Source organism: Caloenas nicobarica, chromosome 23 (genome assembly GCF_036013445.1).
Source record: "Caloenas nicobarica isolate bCalNic1 chromosome 23, bCalNic1.hap1, whole genome shotgun sequence".
Lineage (NCBI taxonomy): Eukaryota > Metazoa > Chordata > Aves > Columbiformes > Columbidae > Caloenas > Caloenas nicobarica.
In genome coordinates this window covers 2331973-2347833 of record NC_088267.1, presented here as the reverse complement: position 1 = coordinate 2347833, position 15861 = coordinate 2331973, and positions in this window count along the sequence as shown.

Sequence of the window (15861 nt, the reverse complement as noted above, 5' to 3'; positions counted from 1 at the left end):
GGAAACCAAAATGTGACAGAGTCTTGCAGTAACCTCCAAGCAGCTTGATTTATGACAGGCCGGTCCCACCCGTAACAAGATTATAGCTTCTCCACATCAGCCATTGTGATAAATACCAATTACCTACTTGAGTATTGCCATTCAAATTTGCCTAAGTAAGGAGCAGAATCATACATCTATGTTGATTACATATCAATGATGCGGTGGAAGCCTTTGCAACTTTTAGATCTGCTTAAGATATGCCGCCCTGATTTAGACAGCGATTTGCATACAATTTACCCATAAAGCTTTAGTTTGAAAAGTATAATTACTTTTTTAATATTCTTCCTTCTGATTTGAATGTTAGAGAGGCCATATAATGAATTACTGCACTAATGAAGACAAACACGCGCTTGGGGTGTACAATGGGAGCATTGTTAAATAAACTTCCTGCATGCGACACATTTGTTGTGGTTAATCTTTAAATGGAGGCTCCTATTAATACCGACACTTTTCTTCCCGTAATTATTTTCAGAGGGATGTAAATCCCTGCCGGTGCTGCTCCAATGGTTTCCCCCGCAGTCGCAGGCGCTGCAGGGAGGCAGGAGGGCTCCGTCGCTCGGGGTTGGCCACGCAGGGGTCTGGGCTCACCTTGACCTGGCAGCCAGGTCCAGCGGGTCCAGAGCCAAGCAGTGAAGCAGCAATTGCTCCAAGAGCCTGCTGGGCTTCCTCCAGGAGGCGGGGATGGCTTTCATCACACGGAGTGCGGACAGCACGAGTGGCATCTGCACAGGACCTAAGCGTCTGCTGCCCTGTCGCATTTAATGCAGAGCAGCAGGTCCTTGGAGCTCTGCCTCCTTTGCTCTTCTTGTTGTTTCCTTCCTCTCCCAAATCAGAGGATCTCCCCCCAAATCACTGTTTTATATCCAGCATGCCCAGGATTTCAGGTTGGTCTAGATGAGCTTTGAAGGTCCCTCCAACCCAAACCATTCCGTGATTCTATGATGCTATAACTAAAGTTCTTGGACATTCCTGTTGCTGCCGGGAAATGCAAACCAGTGCACTCCAGGAAAAGAGCCGGTTGGGAGCAGTGGGGGGTCTGGTGATGCGAAGGAAGGTCTCCTAGGCCCAAGGAAGGATTCCACTGGGACCAGCACCTTGGTCAAGGGGCACAGTTTGGGGTTTCTCCTCTAGAAGCAAACCCACATTTCCTTTGCTGTTTGCATGCATGCACGGGGTGGTGCTGAGCAAACCCGTGGTGCTGGCCCTGGGCTGGTGAGTGAGGGGTATGAGGGAGCCTGGGGACAGTGGGGAGAGAGGGTTTGAGCATGGGGGTTTGGAGCTGGGACCCTTGACATCCCAGTCATGGGCCTGACCCCGGTGTCCTCTGGGACCTTGGGCTGGTTGTTTAACCCCTCTGCATCAGTGCCCTCACTGCTGACCTCAACAAAGGGCTGAGCATTATGGCCTTCAGGTAGTTTAGAGAAGGGTTGTTCCTCCCCACGGCGTAGGATGGGAGCGGGATTTGGGATTCAGGTTAGCGGGTCTTGGTAACCCAGTTTCCACATGTGTTCCCATCAGCGTGACTCATCCTGTGGCCACACACATGCAAGAACACTCGGTGCACTCATACGGAGAGCTGGGTGCTGCCTCCATCACCCAGCATGGACGGGGCTGACGACCTTGTGTCTGCAAAATCCTGCTGGCACGACCTGCAAGAAGGAGAGAGCCCTAAGGGAGGAGCAGATGCAGGGAATAGGGGCTCTGTCTGGCAGGGGGACAAGCGGAGATCGTCTGTGCCACCCCGTGGGCATGGGACACGGCCACCAGCCAACCCTGCTAATACCCTCCCCTTCTCTTGCCAAATGTTAGTGCCGATACTTGACAGGATTACTTAAAGAGTCTTAGTCAATGCCTGGGAGATATTTCAAACCAAAAGGCTCTTTCCCAGATGAGTGATTTCCCAGCCGGCTGCCAGCAGCATCCTGCTTTTGGCTGGGGAGGACCTCCTGGTCCACCCATGGAGATGCACCCTCCCTGGAGGGGCTGACCCACTCTGCAGAACCTGGGGAGGCCACGGGAGGAAGGGTCAGGGTGCCAGACAGTGGCTGTTGGACTCAGTCTGGGGGACGTGAGACACTTAGATCAGGACCCCACTGCACCCTTGACTGGCCATTCTGACCCCGACCAGCCCACACGTCCTTCCTCCAGGTGCCTAAAGACTCGGAGAGATGCCACCTCTCTGGAAATGTGTGCAAGTGGCTTTCCACCCATGCTGCAGAGGCCAAGCGTGACCTCTCACTTGGCTCCGTCTTCCAGCCAGTGCGCCTTGGTTGATCTCTCTTGTCCAATATGAACCCCCTCGTACCTGAGATCCTGCTGGGACGGTGTCCACACACATATAAAGTCTTCCACTGCCTGATTGCTTCTGGTTCCTTACTCCCTCTCTTCTGACTCTCTGTACCTCAGTTTGATGGGTCCATCTGTCGCAGCACTTCTCCATCCAGGTTGTCACCCTGCTCTTGCTTGTCCTGGGAGCTGACGTGTGTCTTTACAGCCTCCAGACCCCCCCATGGCCCCAGCTGCCAGGACTGGCCCCAGGCTCCAGGCTCAGCCCACAGCCCTGCTCCAAGGTGCACTACTTTGCATCTGAGGCTATTAAAACATATTTTGTTGGAATGGGCCCAGCAAGGGAAGCGATCCAGTTCCGTGTGACTGCCTCATTATTCGCCACTCTGCCAATCTTTATGTCATCTACAAATTTTAGCTGGAGAGATTTGATATTTACTGCCAAGTTATTGATGGCATGGTGTAGAGCATCTGGCCAAACGCTGACACCCCCTGGCATTGAGCTGATGTGGCCAGCCTGGGATCGTCCCCTAGCTTGCATGCTGATCTCCTCACTGACCTTCAGGATGTCACTTGGCTCCACATCTGCAGAGGTATTTAAACACATAAAGCTCCACACCAATGACAGTAAGCGCTGAGTTTTTTGTGCACCTGATTTCCTGGCATCGTGTGTCCTGGGTGCTGCAGCAAGGCCCACTGGGAAGCACCAGGACCTCCACAGAAGCAGCTTAAGAGACATCAGATTCCATGTTTTCTTCCCCCAGGTGAGAAACTGTCTTCTCTAAACACTTAGGTTTCTGCTCCCAAGAAAAGAAAAGGGCCAGTTCCTGGCTCAAGGAGCCCTGTGAGAGAAGGACGAGATGGGCAGTGTGCTGGCCATGGGGGCCAGCAGCATCACACAGCGGGGCAGAGAGATGCTGGGGGAGGTAACGTCACAGTCACTGCCTGTGTGTCCGTGCTCACAGCCACCTCTACACCGTGGAAGGTTTTCTGAACCCAGTTCACCCAAGATATTGTCTTTCTCCAGCCCATCTCTATCTGTTTTCCGTGTCGGGTCTTTCTAAGAGGTTGGCAGAGGTAGTAAGGTGCTACATGAGGAGCTCACCTGCCCACTGTAGAGCCACACTGACCTTCACTCTGGACACCACCTGCACTGTCGTATGCTCCAGCACAACTATTCCCCGAGAACCAGAGCTGTTCCCAGGTCTCCACCCGCACCTGCCGGTGCCCTTGTGCTCTGTCCCCAGAGCAGCATCCTGCGCAGCGGTGGGGACACGGGCAGCGTGCCAGAGGTGTCTGACACGGCAGCAGGCTGCCTGCATGGGCAACCAGCTGTCCAGAGCGTGGGGATGCTTAACGAACGATGCCAAAGCATCAGCCCCGTGGGATCACACAGCCCGTCCCAGCCCTGACGGACACAAGGAGGGGCAGAGGAGGAGCAGGTCAGATAATGACCTTGCCCAGCTTGTTAACCTTCATCTCTCCATCTAACGTACTTGGCTTCCTGACTCTCTTTTGTAATTAAAGTGTAATGTTGTTTAACAATTAACAGGTCTGAAGGAAGTGCTTTCCAGCATGAACTTCTGTGGAGCTGCAGTAACGGTCCAAAGCTTGTTGAAACAAGAGCTGTCCTTGAGAATGAGAGCCAGGTCATGCCCCGTCCCCATCTGCACCCCCTGCCAGCTCCTCCTGTGTCACCAGTGGCTGTGGGCACTGGGTTCATAGAGTCACAGAATGATAGAATGTCCTGAGTTGGAAGGGACCCGCAAGGATCATCGAGTCCAACTCCTGTCCCTGACACCTCCTGACAGATGCTCTCTAACAGGAGACAAGGCCCAAATATTTCACAGCATGGGGACCAAGCAGCTGAGCGCACTGCCTGGGCGGCGCTGAGCTCCCCATCCCTGCTGCCTCCCGGTCCAGATCTGAGGGATGCCCGGGGCACACGTCCACCCATAAGATGGCTGGGAATGTGGCAGTGAGAGCAGATTCTCCCATGTTTGCTCCTGGCCCTGTGCTCAGTGGCATCCAGAGCAAAGATCTTTGGAGATCTGCAGCCCCATGGCTGCCTCAGTTGCCTAGTGGAGATGCTACACCTCCAGCAATTTGTTGTGGTCCATTACAGGGGACCCATTACAGGAGAGACCCAGCTGTGGGGTTTTTCTGACCAGGCAAGGGTGTCTGCAGTTTGAATGCTTCCACAGGACGTGGCCACCCTGGGGACTTGTCCTGCACCTGCTGGAGTCCAGCTCTCCTGAGCCTGTTGGCGTGTGCTCTGGTGGGTGACGAATTGCAGATGTCGTCTGTGTCACTGTGGGGTGATGGACCCTGCTGGAGGGGACTGGGAGGCTCATGCCTCGCTGCTGAGCAAGCAGAGCAGCTTTTTGCCCGTGGTTCGTGACACCCGTGATGCACGCTGATCCGTGCAGAGAGCCTGAGAGAGCAGCTCGGCGAGGGTTAACCCGGGAATCAGCCAGGCAGCTGCCAAGGCGCTATAGATTTTGGAGCAGTAACTCTTCAGCTGGAGAGTGAAAAGGGGACAGCTAATGAGGCTCATGAGATCTGTTAATACTTAACCTAATGCAACACCTACCAGCCCTGCTGATAAATCAGAGACGAGCCCCGGCACGTCGCTCCGGCAGTCGCCGGTCTGCCAGCAAAGCCCCAGCACCTGCGGGGGTTCATCCCCTCTCACCAGTAGGGGATTGAGCTTCTCTTCCCCACACTCTTTCCCCAGGAGCCTGGCAAAGACTGGCACGTGCAGACCTCTGTGACCGGGACAAAATGCTTTGGAGATGTCTGAAGGGCATCCAAAAGCACCAGCTTGGAGGGATCATGGGCTTAGCCCTAGAAAGGTCATGAGCCTGTGGAAGTTCAGCCTAATGGTTTGAGAGTGGGAAGCATGGCGGGGGGGTCGAACTTGACATTCAGGTGTTTAAAACCTCTATAGGAAAATCTAACTTTGGTTTAATCAGCACTGATTAGCCCCCGCAGCTGGAGCGGGGAGAGGCGTCTGTCCACAGCCCTGCACACACCGAGGGCTTGATTTCCAGCACTTGCTCTGATTCTCAAGCTGCTCGGAGATGTCCGTGCTCCCGTTTATTGCCACAGTTCATTTCTCATGCAAAAATCATGACCAAACAACAGCAGCAGAACCCTCCTGGTGGGACCACGTTATAAGGTAGTGGTTAAAGAGGTGCCCCCTGCCATGAGAAATACTGAGAGTGCTCATCCCTAGGAGATGCAAGACATTTCAGCTGCAAAGTTAGCCCCTAGCCTGAACTTTTCTAACGTTCCTGTAAGAGCAGAAACCAAACTGAGCTTTTTAAACCACATTATGGGTCTGCCACTGGCAAAGGAAGGGAAGACAATTATCTGCCAGTGCTGTTCCCATGAAAGACACCACTGTTACAGAAGGACACCTAAAACCAGGTCCCAGGAAAAGCCAGAGCTTCAAATATACCTGAGTTGGGTGCTGAGGTTGGGTGAAGCTGGCACAGCTGGATTCCTGGTGAGTAGATGTGGTACCATGGCAGGATGCGGATGGTTCTGTGCTTAGGGCATGGCCGTGTCTGCTTCTTGCCATGCATCTGACATCTTCTCTGTTCTTCTTCTTGCCCGTGGTGCTCATGGAACATATTGAGATCAGTTGGTGCCACCCAAACAGCTCACAGGCTCTGGGATCTGGTCTGGACACCTTCAGACATCAGAGGAGGTGGCTCCAGTGAGGCGCTCTGAAATTTGCTGTGATTAGAGATGAGTGAAAAATCACACATTGGAGCAGCAACAATGATACTAAATCTGTGTCCTTTAAAAGAAAGGTAGTGTTTCAGAATGATCTCAGTTTTAATGACTTAAAAATTTCCATCAATTTTATCTTCACCAAAAAGGCAAAAGGGGTAAGAAGGGAAAGAAGACAAGAAAATAGAAAAGGGAGATATGAAACCCCAGGTCTGGAAACCCTCTGTTTTTGGAGGAGCACCAGGGCATCTGGAATATACTAGAAAAACGACTTCAGAGAAAAGCCCATGAATGATCCATTTCTGCTGTCCCCATAATACGACTCCAGTGCTCCCCAGGAGGGTCTTGTGGGCAGCACCTGCCCCTGGTGACAGCTGGTGGTTGGTTGGGGTTTTACTGGGTTTTGCCATTCGTATTTCTCTTCCAGCCCACTTGACTGTGCATTGTCTGGGTGGGAGTTTGAGCTGATATACCAAGAAGGAATTATTGAGCTGGGCCTCCGAAATCACGGATGCTCGCCTGCTGTCCTCAGCGCCTCTAGAAATCCACAGCGAGCAAACTCCAAGAGAGAATTACATTTCTACTTAATGTGTTGCCAATCACCACCATTTCACGGAATTTGAGTCATGTTCCTCTTAACGAGAAGCAATTTTCTCTGTTCAATCCAGCAGGTCTGTGCTAACCTCAGATCAAAGATGCTCTGAGACTTTGTGGGCTTCCCTGGTGTTTCCGTGCTCTGTTCCCGGCTTTGGCTGCAGAGGTCACACGTGGAAGGGTTTATCTTTGCTGTCAATAATCTTGTCTGGCCATTGTGGGACAGCACAGATAGTGCACGTCCGCAGATGTTTAACAGTTCCAGTGCCAGGAGGTAAGTTTAGAAATATGAAGACTTTGCACTTATTTTGTCTAGTCCATTTGCATGACCTTTTGTGCTTGATCTTTCCTGAACTTGGGAGACATTTTGCAGTGATCATTTTTTTTAAATGATCAAATTCTGTTTTGGGATGTTGTCAAGATACGTACCCCAAACACCTCTGTCTGCTGTTCCTCTTCGTCACTCTCTTCAGGGACTCTTGAAAGGCCAGCACTGAAGCAGTTCTCCACTAGCCACTATTTTGCATCCAAGCCAGCATTTTTCAAATATCATGACTGCTGCATGCTGCCTAACAGGTGCTCTGGACGGTGATTTGGATGATAGCTTCCAAACAAGGAAAAACACAATTTGGCCTCCCCCCAGAATCGTAAGACTACCTCGAAAATCAGAAGATTTGAAAACAATTGCTGGATTGCGTCCTGCCTTCTCAGGATGCTTTACCATCCCATTTGCAAGCAGTTTCTACCATCATGTGCCCTAGAAACTTGCACATTTGAAAGAGAGCCGAGACTGCTTTGCTCACATGATGCCGGGACCAGAGGCTGTGTGAATATATCATCAAACGTCACAAGATGTACATTGAGATCATGAGATCTGGCCGCTCTGCAAAGACTTAGGGTTTATCTTTGTCTTCCCCACCCTTCAACCTATCAGCAGAGCATCCCCTTGGGATGTTCTCTGCCTCCCACCAGGTCAGTGCCTCCTCCTTGGAGGAGCACACCAGAGAACGATGGCCGTGGGCAGGACCCTGCTGACTTCGAGCCACCGGGGACGGGCGATCCTTTGCTAATCTTCCAGGCACAAGGTGACACAAGTTTCAATTCATAGCTGTCAGGTGCCGACCCTCCTCCTGGGACTGGCCTGGCCTCCGGTCCTGGCAGGGAGACAGGTCTAACCAGGCTCAAGGGACATCAGCTGAAAGAGCAAGGGACCATGACCGAGGGTCTGCCAGTACATTTCCCTGGTGGTTTTCTATCTGTGACAAGTCAGAAAGCAAAAATAAAAAGAAGGCATGCAGTCAGCCAACCCACTTAACTGCAGTTTTCCTCCATCAGGATCTATTTAGTTTTATTCAGCCTGACATTGCTCAGAGAGAAGAAGAAATTCTGGGAGCCTAAAGCCGGAGGGAGACCACACAGTGTGTGCCGGCTGTACTGGGGGATCTCGTCTCCCTTATTGCATCTGACACCAGGCAAGAGGAGCCAGGGTCTGTGGCTGTGGGTGTGAGGAGGGGCTCCAGGGACGGGGCAGCCTCCCCCCCACGTACCTGGTTTCACTGACCTGCGGGAGCAGCTCCCCAGAGCCTGGTGGACTCTGCACTGCCCCAGACCTCAGGCCCCTGGGTCTCCATCATGCAAGAGCAGGTGGCTTTGGGCAAGATGCTCCAGCTGCGATTTCGGGGAGGATGAGGTTAAGCCGACACACTGGAATCCACAGCTGGATGTTGTGAGCTGAAGCACATCTGTATCATTGCTTTCCAGGAAAGGCCTTTTTCAGCTCAAATTGAGAAGATTAAACAGTCTGTAACGCAAAAAAGGAGAAGGAGCAGACCTGCCAGGACCCTTCCCTTCCCTATACCACACCTCTTAGCTGGGGGTTTGTCATACACCGATGCACAGGGGATGTAATGAGATATGGGGCAGGGGCTCCAGAAGGGAAGCACTGAAGGCTGCCAGGACATGAGAGGTAGATGGTTTGCTGCCTTTGGCCAGTGCTACGCAGACGTTGCAATGTTCCCATCAGATGCCAGCATTTTGGGTACAGCTCCTGCCAAAGCTGACAGCAAGTCATCCCAGGGATACAGAGAAGGTGCCTAACAGGGTGGGAGAAGTGGTAGCACTGTCAAAATGATGTTGTGGAGGGCACATGGCAATTTAGGGCTCCACAGTAATGATGCCAGAAGCTGTCCCTGCCCCACTACCAGTCATTTCTGATCACGCTCCAGCCAGGGGTTAAGCAGTTATTATGTAGGGAACACACTGCATCCCCCAGGGACCTCTCTCTCTGCCTTGCTCTGGAGCAACAAGCAGCAGGAAGCTCAGTCTGTGCTTGTCAGTACAACTTTGCAGGACAACCAGCTGACTGAAGGCAGGACAGATGTCTGCATTGCTGATGCCAAGCTACCCCAGACAGGACAGTCCTGGGGAACTCATTACACCTCTGGCAGAAGCACAGACCTGTAACATAAATGACTTTCCCAGCTCAGGTTCCCCAGGGATTCTCGGCCTCGCTCAGGTGAAGTCTGCACCTTTCCCAGGCTGCACCTTCCCGGAGGGGCATTAATGACCCCGATCCTGAGCTGACCATCTCCAGGAGCTGGCAGACCCCTGCACCTGTCCGCATGGGCCGTTCAGAGCTCCTTCCCTGCCGGCAACACAGACCCCATTTGCCCAGCTCTCCTCGCTGAGCATTTTTGTTACAGCAGCATCACCCACAGCTGAGTTTGCGACGTGATTTCACACCCCCCACAACCCAAAATGCCGCTGCATGGATCACCTGCCCAGCTGGTGCTCCTCTCCCTGTGTCATGTCTGTGCCTGGCTTCTCTTTTGCTATCACATCAATCCTTACTCCGTTCCCAAAGCCATCCTGGTCTGTCCGTCTCTGTATTTTGCTGGAGCATCTTCTCCGTGTTTGTACCACAGGGAGCACAGAGTGTGTCTTTACCTCCACCAAGACCTTGCCGGGGGACAGTGGCACAACCAGATGTCCTGGTGCTCCATCTGCATATGGCATCACCCAGGACACCGTCTCCTCATCTGTCCTGCTCCAGAGACTGTCCACCCTTGGTCCAGGATGGTGCAGGACCAGGGAGGGCTCAGAGAAGAGCTGTAGGAAGGAGCTGAGATGTGCAAGGCCTGGCTGACTGGGAGCGATTGAGTGGCTCAGCCTATTTAGTTCATCAAGGGAAGGTTAAGAGGCAACTTGATCATAGTCTATAAATACTTATGGAGGGAGGAGATTTCTGATAATGGAAGGTTTTTTAATCTAGCAGATAAAAAATGTAATGAGATTCAATGGCTGGAAGCTGACGCTGAAGCTAGAAAAACCTAAATTGAAAATAAGATGCATCTTTTAAACAGGGAGTATAATTAACCATTGGAGCAATTTGCCAAGAGATGTGGCGGATTCTCCATCATTTGTGGTCTTTAAATCAAGACTTTCTAAAAGAGAAGCTCTCCCTCATCCAGAAGTCACTGGGTTCAACAGTGTCACTGCTGGGGGAGAAGAGCAGTGCCCTGTGCTCTGGGGGCCACAGGGGGTGCCCTGGGTGCACTGTGGTGACCCCCAACATCCCTGCTGCCCTCTCACGTTGGATTCCCCATCACTTCACAGCCCATGTGCTAATTTGCCCAAGGGCAACAAATTCTCAGGTGAGAATGAGATTGTGTCCCCTCTTCCCACCCTGAACCAGGGGACAGACACAGTAAGGAGCGGGACCTCGTGCATCTACCACACATCCCCCGTGTGCCCGGCTCACGGATACGTGATGTGGGTGAGACCAGCACAACTCAAGGCCCACACGGAGAGGAGATCCAGAGCTCTCCCAGCCCTGCTTGTCCGCTCTCTGCAGCAGGGCAGGATCTCCGCTCAGCCTTGACTCCCATGCAGGATGCTGTGTGCATCCACCCACCTTGTCACCTGCCCCTTTCCCTGCAAGACAGACCCACAGACACCCCACAGACACCCCACGGGCACCCCACGGGCACCCCACGGGCACCCCCCGGCTGCAGAACTGTGGATCCTGGCCTCAACACCTGGTGCTTGGGGCAACTGCTCCCAGCAGCCTGGCAGCCACACACATTCCCTCTCTGGTGCTGTTACTTCCCTCGTTCTTTTTTTATTTTTTTTTTTCCCCTTGGTTTCTTCCTTGATATTTTTTCCTTGTTGCCCTAATTTTTTTTTTTTTTTTCACCTATAATTTTCTCCATTGACTTTAATTAAGCTCTCCCCAGGCTCGCTCTGTAGGCAGGCTTCCCCGGGTCTAATTAGACTCTCATCATAAGTAATCTACATGGAAAGCAAACATGTGTGTGTGTGTGAGAGCCAGCGAGATTTATAGAGAGCATGCAGGGAGCAGATGGGTGCATAAAACACTACAAATAATTCTGGTGCAGATGCAGAAAAGGCAGGCGCTATGGTGGGGACTGGAGCCTTCCCCACATGCTCCCATAAGTCAAATCTCTGTCTCTTTCTCTCTAGGTATCACCACATTTCCCACAATAAAATCAATAGTGCAGATCAGAGTAAATCATCTTTGACTGGGAAAGCAGGACTCGTTGATAGCAACGATTCCCAGATGAGACTTAAGGAGATGTCTCACAATGATCTGTTTCTAACCATGTACTTAAGACCCAAGGTGTATGCTGAAGCAATTACCAGAGATACGCTGCCCGTTGTGAGAGCTCTGTGCTGTTTGCTCAGGGATGGAGAATGGTTTGGGATGAGGGGCTGAGGTGCCCGGCACAGCCTCACGCACCTCCTGACACCAGGCTGCGAGGAGACAAAACTGCCCTAAGGGGGAAAAGGAGCTTGGAAACATGCGGGTTTGAGACTCAGGAAGGGAGACAAAATACCCACCAGCTGGAGGGTCGGGAGTTGGAACCACCCTGGGATGTGGTCTGTGCCCCAGGGGCTGGGGCATGCAACTCTCTGGTGTGCTCCAGGAGCTGGGCTCCCTCTTTTCCCCCTCTCAGTGCGACATTCCTTTCTTCCTTAGCATCCTCATCCTCTTCATCACCGCTAAGGGATGGCAGTGCTGGCAGACCTTCCACAACCTCTCAAAAATCTAGACACCAAAACCACATCCAGCCTTCCAGTATGGGCCTCAGTGACACTTTTTCGCGTGGTGTATAATTAGACTGTGAAACTCATTGCCACACTACGTCATGAAGACTGAAAATGTAAATATCTGGAGGGGCAGGTTAGACAAATTCCTGGATGATAGGGCCACCAAGGACTGCCACGGGACCTGCTGGACTGACCCAAATACGACGTGCAGCTCTGGGAGGCAAAGCCCAGAGAAACATCGTGGGAAAGGATGGCTCAGTGCTGGTCTTGCATCTCTGAGCACCTGCTGCTGACCTGGTTGGAGATGGCGCAGGGGCTGGATGGAGCTTGGGTCCAGCACAGTCCAGCCACTCTAATGTCGTTGTGTGTGTGGAAAGAGAGGTGAGACTTCAAATGGCCAAACAGCAGCTCCTCCCGGGCAGGTGGGTCTGCTGGGCTGCTCACCCCAGGCTCCTCTGCAGACACTGGAGACAAAAGCGCATTTCCAGGACATTAATTTGCTTGTCCTGAGCTACTCACATGCAACAGGGCATGCGGCAGCTGGGCACTGGTGTATGAACTTTCCTGAGCTTGCAAACAGCTGCTGATACAGCTCGCACTTCGGGAGCATGACTATGCGGAGATTTAACAGAAGAGGGATTTACCCCTGGGATGGGACATTATCCAGGCAACACCAAAGTTTGATGGCTGAGCAGTGAGAGACCTCTGCCAAAAGCCTCTGGACCCCTAGCGCAAGAGTTGCAGGGATCATTTCCGCTAATATGAAATTCTCAGTGTCATTCTGGAGGGAAAGATCCAGAATTTGGCTACGCTTCAAGAAATCATTTTTGGCTGAAAGCAAAATGGAACATGGGGAGGAAAAGGTAAGGTTTCCATTTTACATCTGCAGAAGACTTTTTCTTTTAAAACTGACCATGTTGAGAAGACACAAAACCAAAATCCACCTTAGGTGGAGTGGAATAAGTTATTTCAGGTGAAGTCAGAATATTTCACTGTCACGGAAAAAAAAAAACAAAAAAAAACAAACCAGGAAGTTTTGCATTTGATTTAGGACTAACCATTTATCTTTAGTTTTGCCTTTTGGTCCCAAATGGAACATTACAGGGTGGTGACTTTCTGCAGGGACTTGAGATATCCCGAATTGCCGACGTTGCCCCGAGACACCTCCGCGAGGAGGGAAATTTCCACCTGCAGCATCTCTTGGCTCTCAGCCTTCGCCTCCCTCCCTGGTGCAGGACCGTCCCTGCCTGGCCCACACACGGATGGGGAAGGACTCAGGGTGAAGGACACAACCCCAAAGCCTCTCGTGTCACCCGTACCCACACCGGCTGCAGGGCCCATCCATCCCGACTGCGCCAGCCTCCCCTGCGTCGGTCTGATAAACCACACATTGAATATTTGTTTCAGATATTTAAATACATCTCAGGGTTCAGATCACAGCTTCTCAACAGCAGTTAAATAAGTAACACATTCATATTTTGTAAACTGTTTCTCACAGCTTGTTTATTTAGGGTTATAACTCGATTTGGGCTCCTTATGGAAGTGTGACTCATTGTTTAATGTGTCAGCTCATTAGCAATACTTGTTTTTGCCTTATATTTCTGTGCTACCACTAATTGCTGAGCCCACTGTGAGCCTCAGCTTCCAATGACACTGTGGAAAATGCAAGAAAATAGATCAGTTACTAGATAAAAGGCAACAGAAATAAACAAACTCATGAACCTGCAGAGGAAGCTTTTTAGCTGCTGTGATTTTAATCCAAGGAGAGACCTGCCTTGGTTGGGAAATTGATACCACCAGCTCCTGGGCTCTTCTGTCAGGAGGATTTCAGCAAGGCCAAGCTAAGGAACACCACATGTAAAGAAAATGTGTCAGGGACACTTTTTCACACCAGCACAAGCGGGCTGGACACCCACAGCTCCGGAGCCATCAGCCTTGGTGCCCTGGGAAAGGAGAAATCCATGGGCTGGAGGGTGAGCATTTCCTTAAGTGCAATTTTATGTCTTTGACACACAGTCCTCAAGGGCTGGGACAGGGGTGGGCAAACCCTCCCTTTGACAAGAAGACTAGGTGGCCCAAGGAATATCTATCAAGGTCCTTCCGAGTCTTGTGAGAACAGCAAACCATCCTGGCCAAAGCGTCCACTCCAGAGAGGCTGCAGGCAAAGCTGGGAGCAGCCGAACTGCTGGAAAAGGCATCACAGCAGGAGAACCACCGCTCCAGGGCTGCGTGTACGGGCTCAGCATCTCCTCCTCCATCCTGATCCCCCTGGAAAAGGGTATTGGCCACAGGAGCGGCGGTTTCCACCTTGCACTCTCCTGCTCAGAGCACATCACGTCTGTAGTAATTGACAGCTGGAGCTAGAAGAGCCTATTTTTGTCATTTAGATTTCATGGGCTTTCTGGAACAAGCCTAGAAAATGCTGATGTTCATGGTCACACTGTCTCTACCAAAGCAAATGTTCTGGACACAGGAAATCAGCCTTCCTTGCTTGCTTTCCTGCTCGTTTGCTTGCTTTCTTTATTCCTTCATTTTCTCTGCATCGCTCAAGCAAGATTTTTTTTTTTTTTTTTACTTTGCTGGCATGAGCTTCTTTTTAAGAAGAAAACTCCTTCTAGTTTCCTACATAATTTTATGAGTTTTCATGAAGGGAAAATCAGCCACTGAATGAAAAGCATTTTATGGGAGAGAGAAGGAGGGAAAAAACCCACAAAACTGGAGAGGTCAGCGATGATGACAAAGAAAGGGGAAAAGAGCCAGACTTGTGTGATTAATGCGTTTAACTTTTTCCTCTTCGCCTCGCCTCCAGGGAGCGTTCCTGGGAAGGGGTTGCTGGAAGGGGCTGGCCGGGTCCATGAAGGGTTCAGGCTGGAAGTGATGCTCTCTGGTCCATCCTCCCACTCCATCCTGCAGCCCCAGCATCTCTTGTCCCTGCCAGGAGGATGGAGCCCTCGCTGGCAGCCCCTTCCCCGCTGGCACAGCACAGCCGGTCACCCAGCCGGTCCCTTCCCTGCCAGGCACTGGTGGCCCTCGCTGCGTGTCACCAGGGAGCGCTGGGTCCAGGTTTGCCATAGGTGGCTGTAAGGTGGTCACAGGCAGAGGAGACACCAGCACAACGTGATTGGCCTCAGGAGCAGCATTTCAATTAATAACAGGAAGGCCAGGGAAGGCTAAGTAAACTCAGGCTTTCCAAAGAATGTTGCAGGAGCCAAAGCTCCAGGGTTGTATTTCTGGCCAGAAGAGCTGCAGGTTTGGAAAACGTCTCTGTTGGAGCTGGGGAACATCCAACCTGGGGGTGTTTTGGGTCTGGTTTCAGCATTTGTAAGAGCTGGTCCGGGTGGAATCAGTGAAAAATCAGACCTTCTCCTCCCAAAGTGCTGTGCCCAAAGTTGGCGAACACCCCCAAGCACCGTCAGTCCTTATCTGCTCAGTTTTCCAAGGCGGCCTTTGGGGTATGTCAGGGCTGCATGAGGTCTTTCAACACCACTGAAAAATGTGGATTTAAATGCAATTGGGAAGCTCTCTGCTACCTTCCCACAGCAAAATCCATCTCACCAAGCGCCTGTGCTAAAGCCTGACCGCCCAGCTGCCAGGGCAGCATGTCCAGTGCTCCTCCGGCTCTGCAGGACAGACAGGAGGACACCCAAACCACCTCCCCCAGTCCAGTCGGAGCCCAAGACATGCTACCTCTGGCTCTGCTCAGCACACCAGAGAGAAAGAAAAATTCATTGTTTGCTAGATGTAACAGGGCAGAATTGCATTTTCCAGCTCTGAGGAGGGCTTTGCAAACAATGGAGATTAAAAAATAAATAAAAGCTATAAAAAGTGCTTGACAATGTCCTTTCAAATTATTTTTTTTTCTGAAAATATGCGATAAATCCTATGCAAGAGTCATAAAGGTACCTGAAATGCTCTTAGAAAGATTTATGGGCATCTTACCACTAGTCTCAATAAAGTGAATATGCTGCTTCCAAGATAATTTCTCATCACCCATACTTCAGATTCCTGAACTCCTTTCAGTCAGCCTGTCCCAAGAAATACTGTAACGTCAGGCTGTCTGAATTCTGAATTACATCTTCTTAGAAATAACCGTCGTGTCTGATTTATACGTGCAAGCTGGGATCTTTC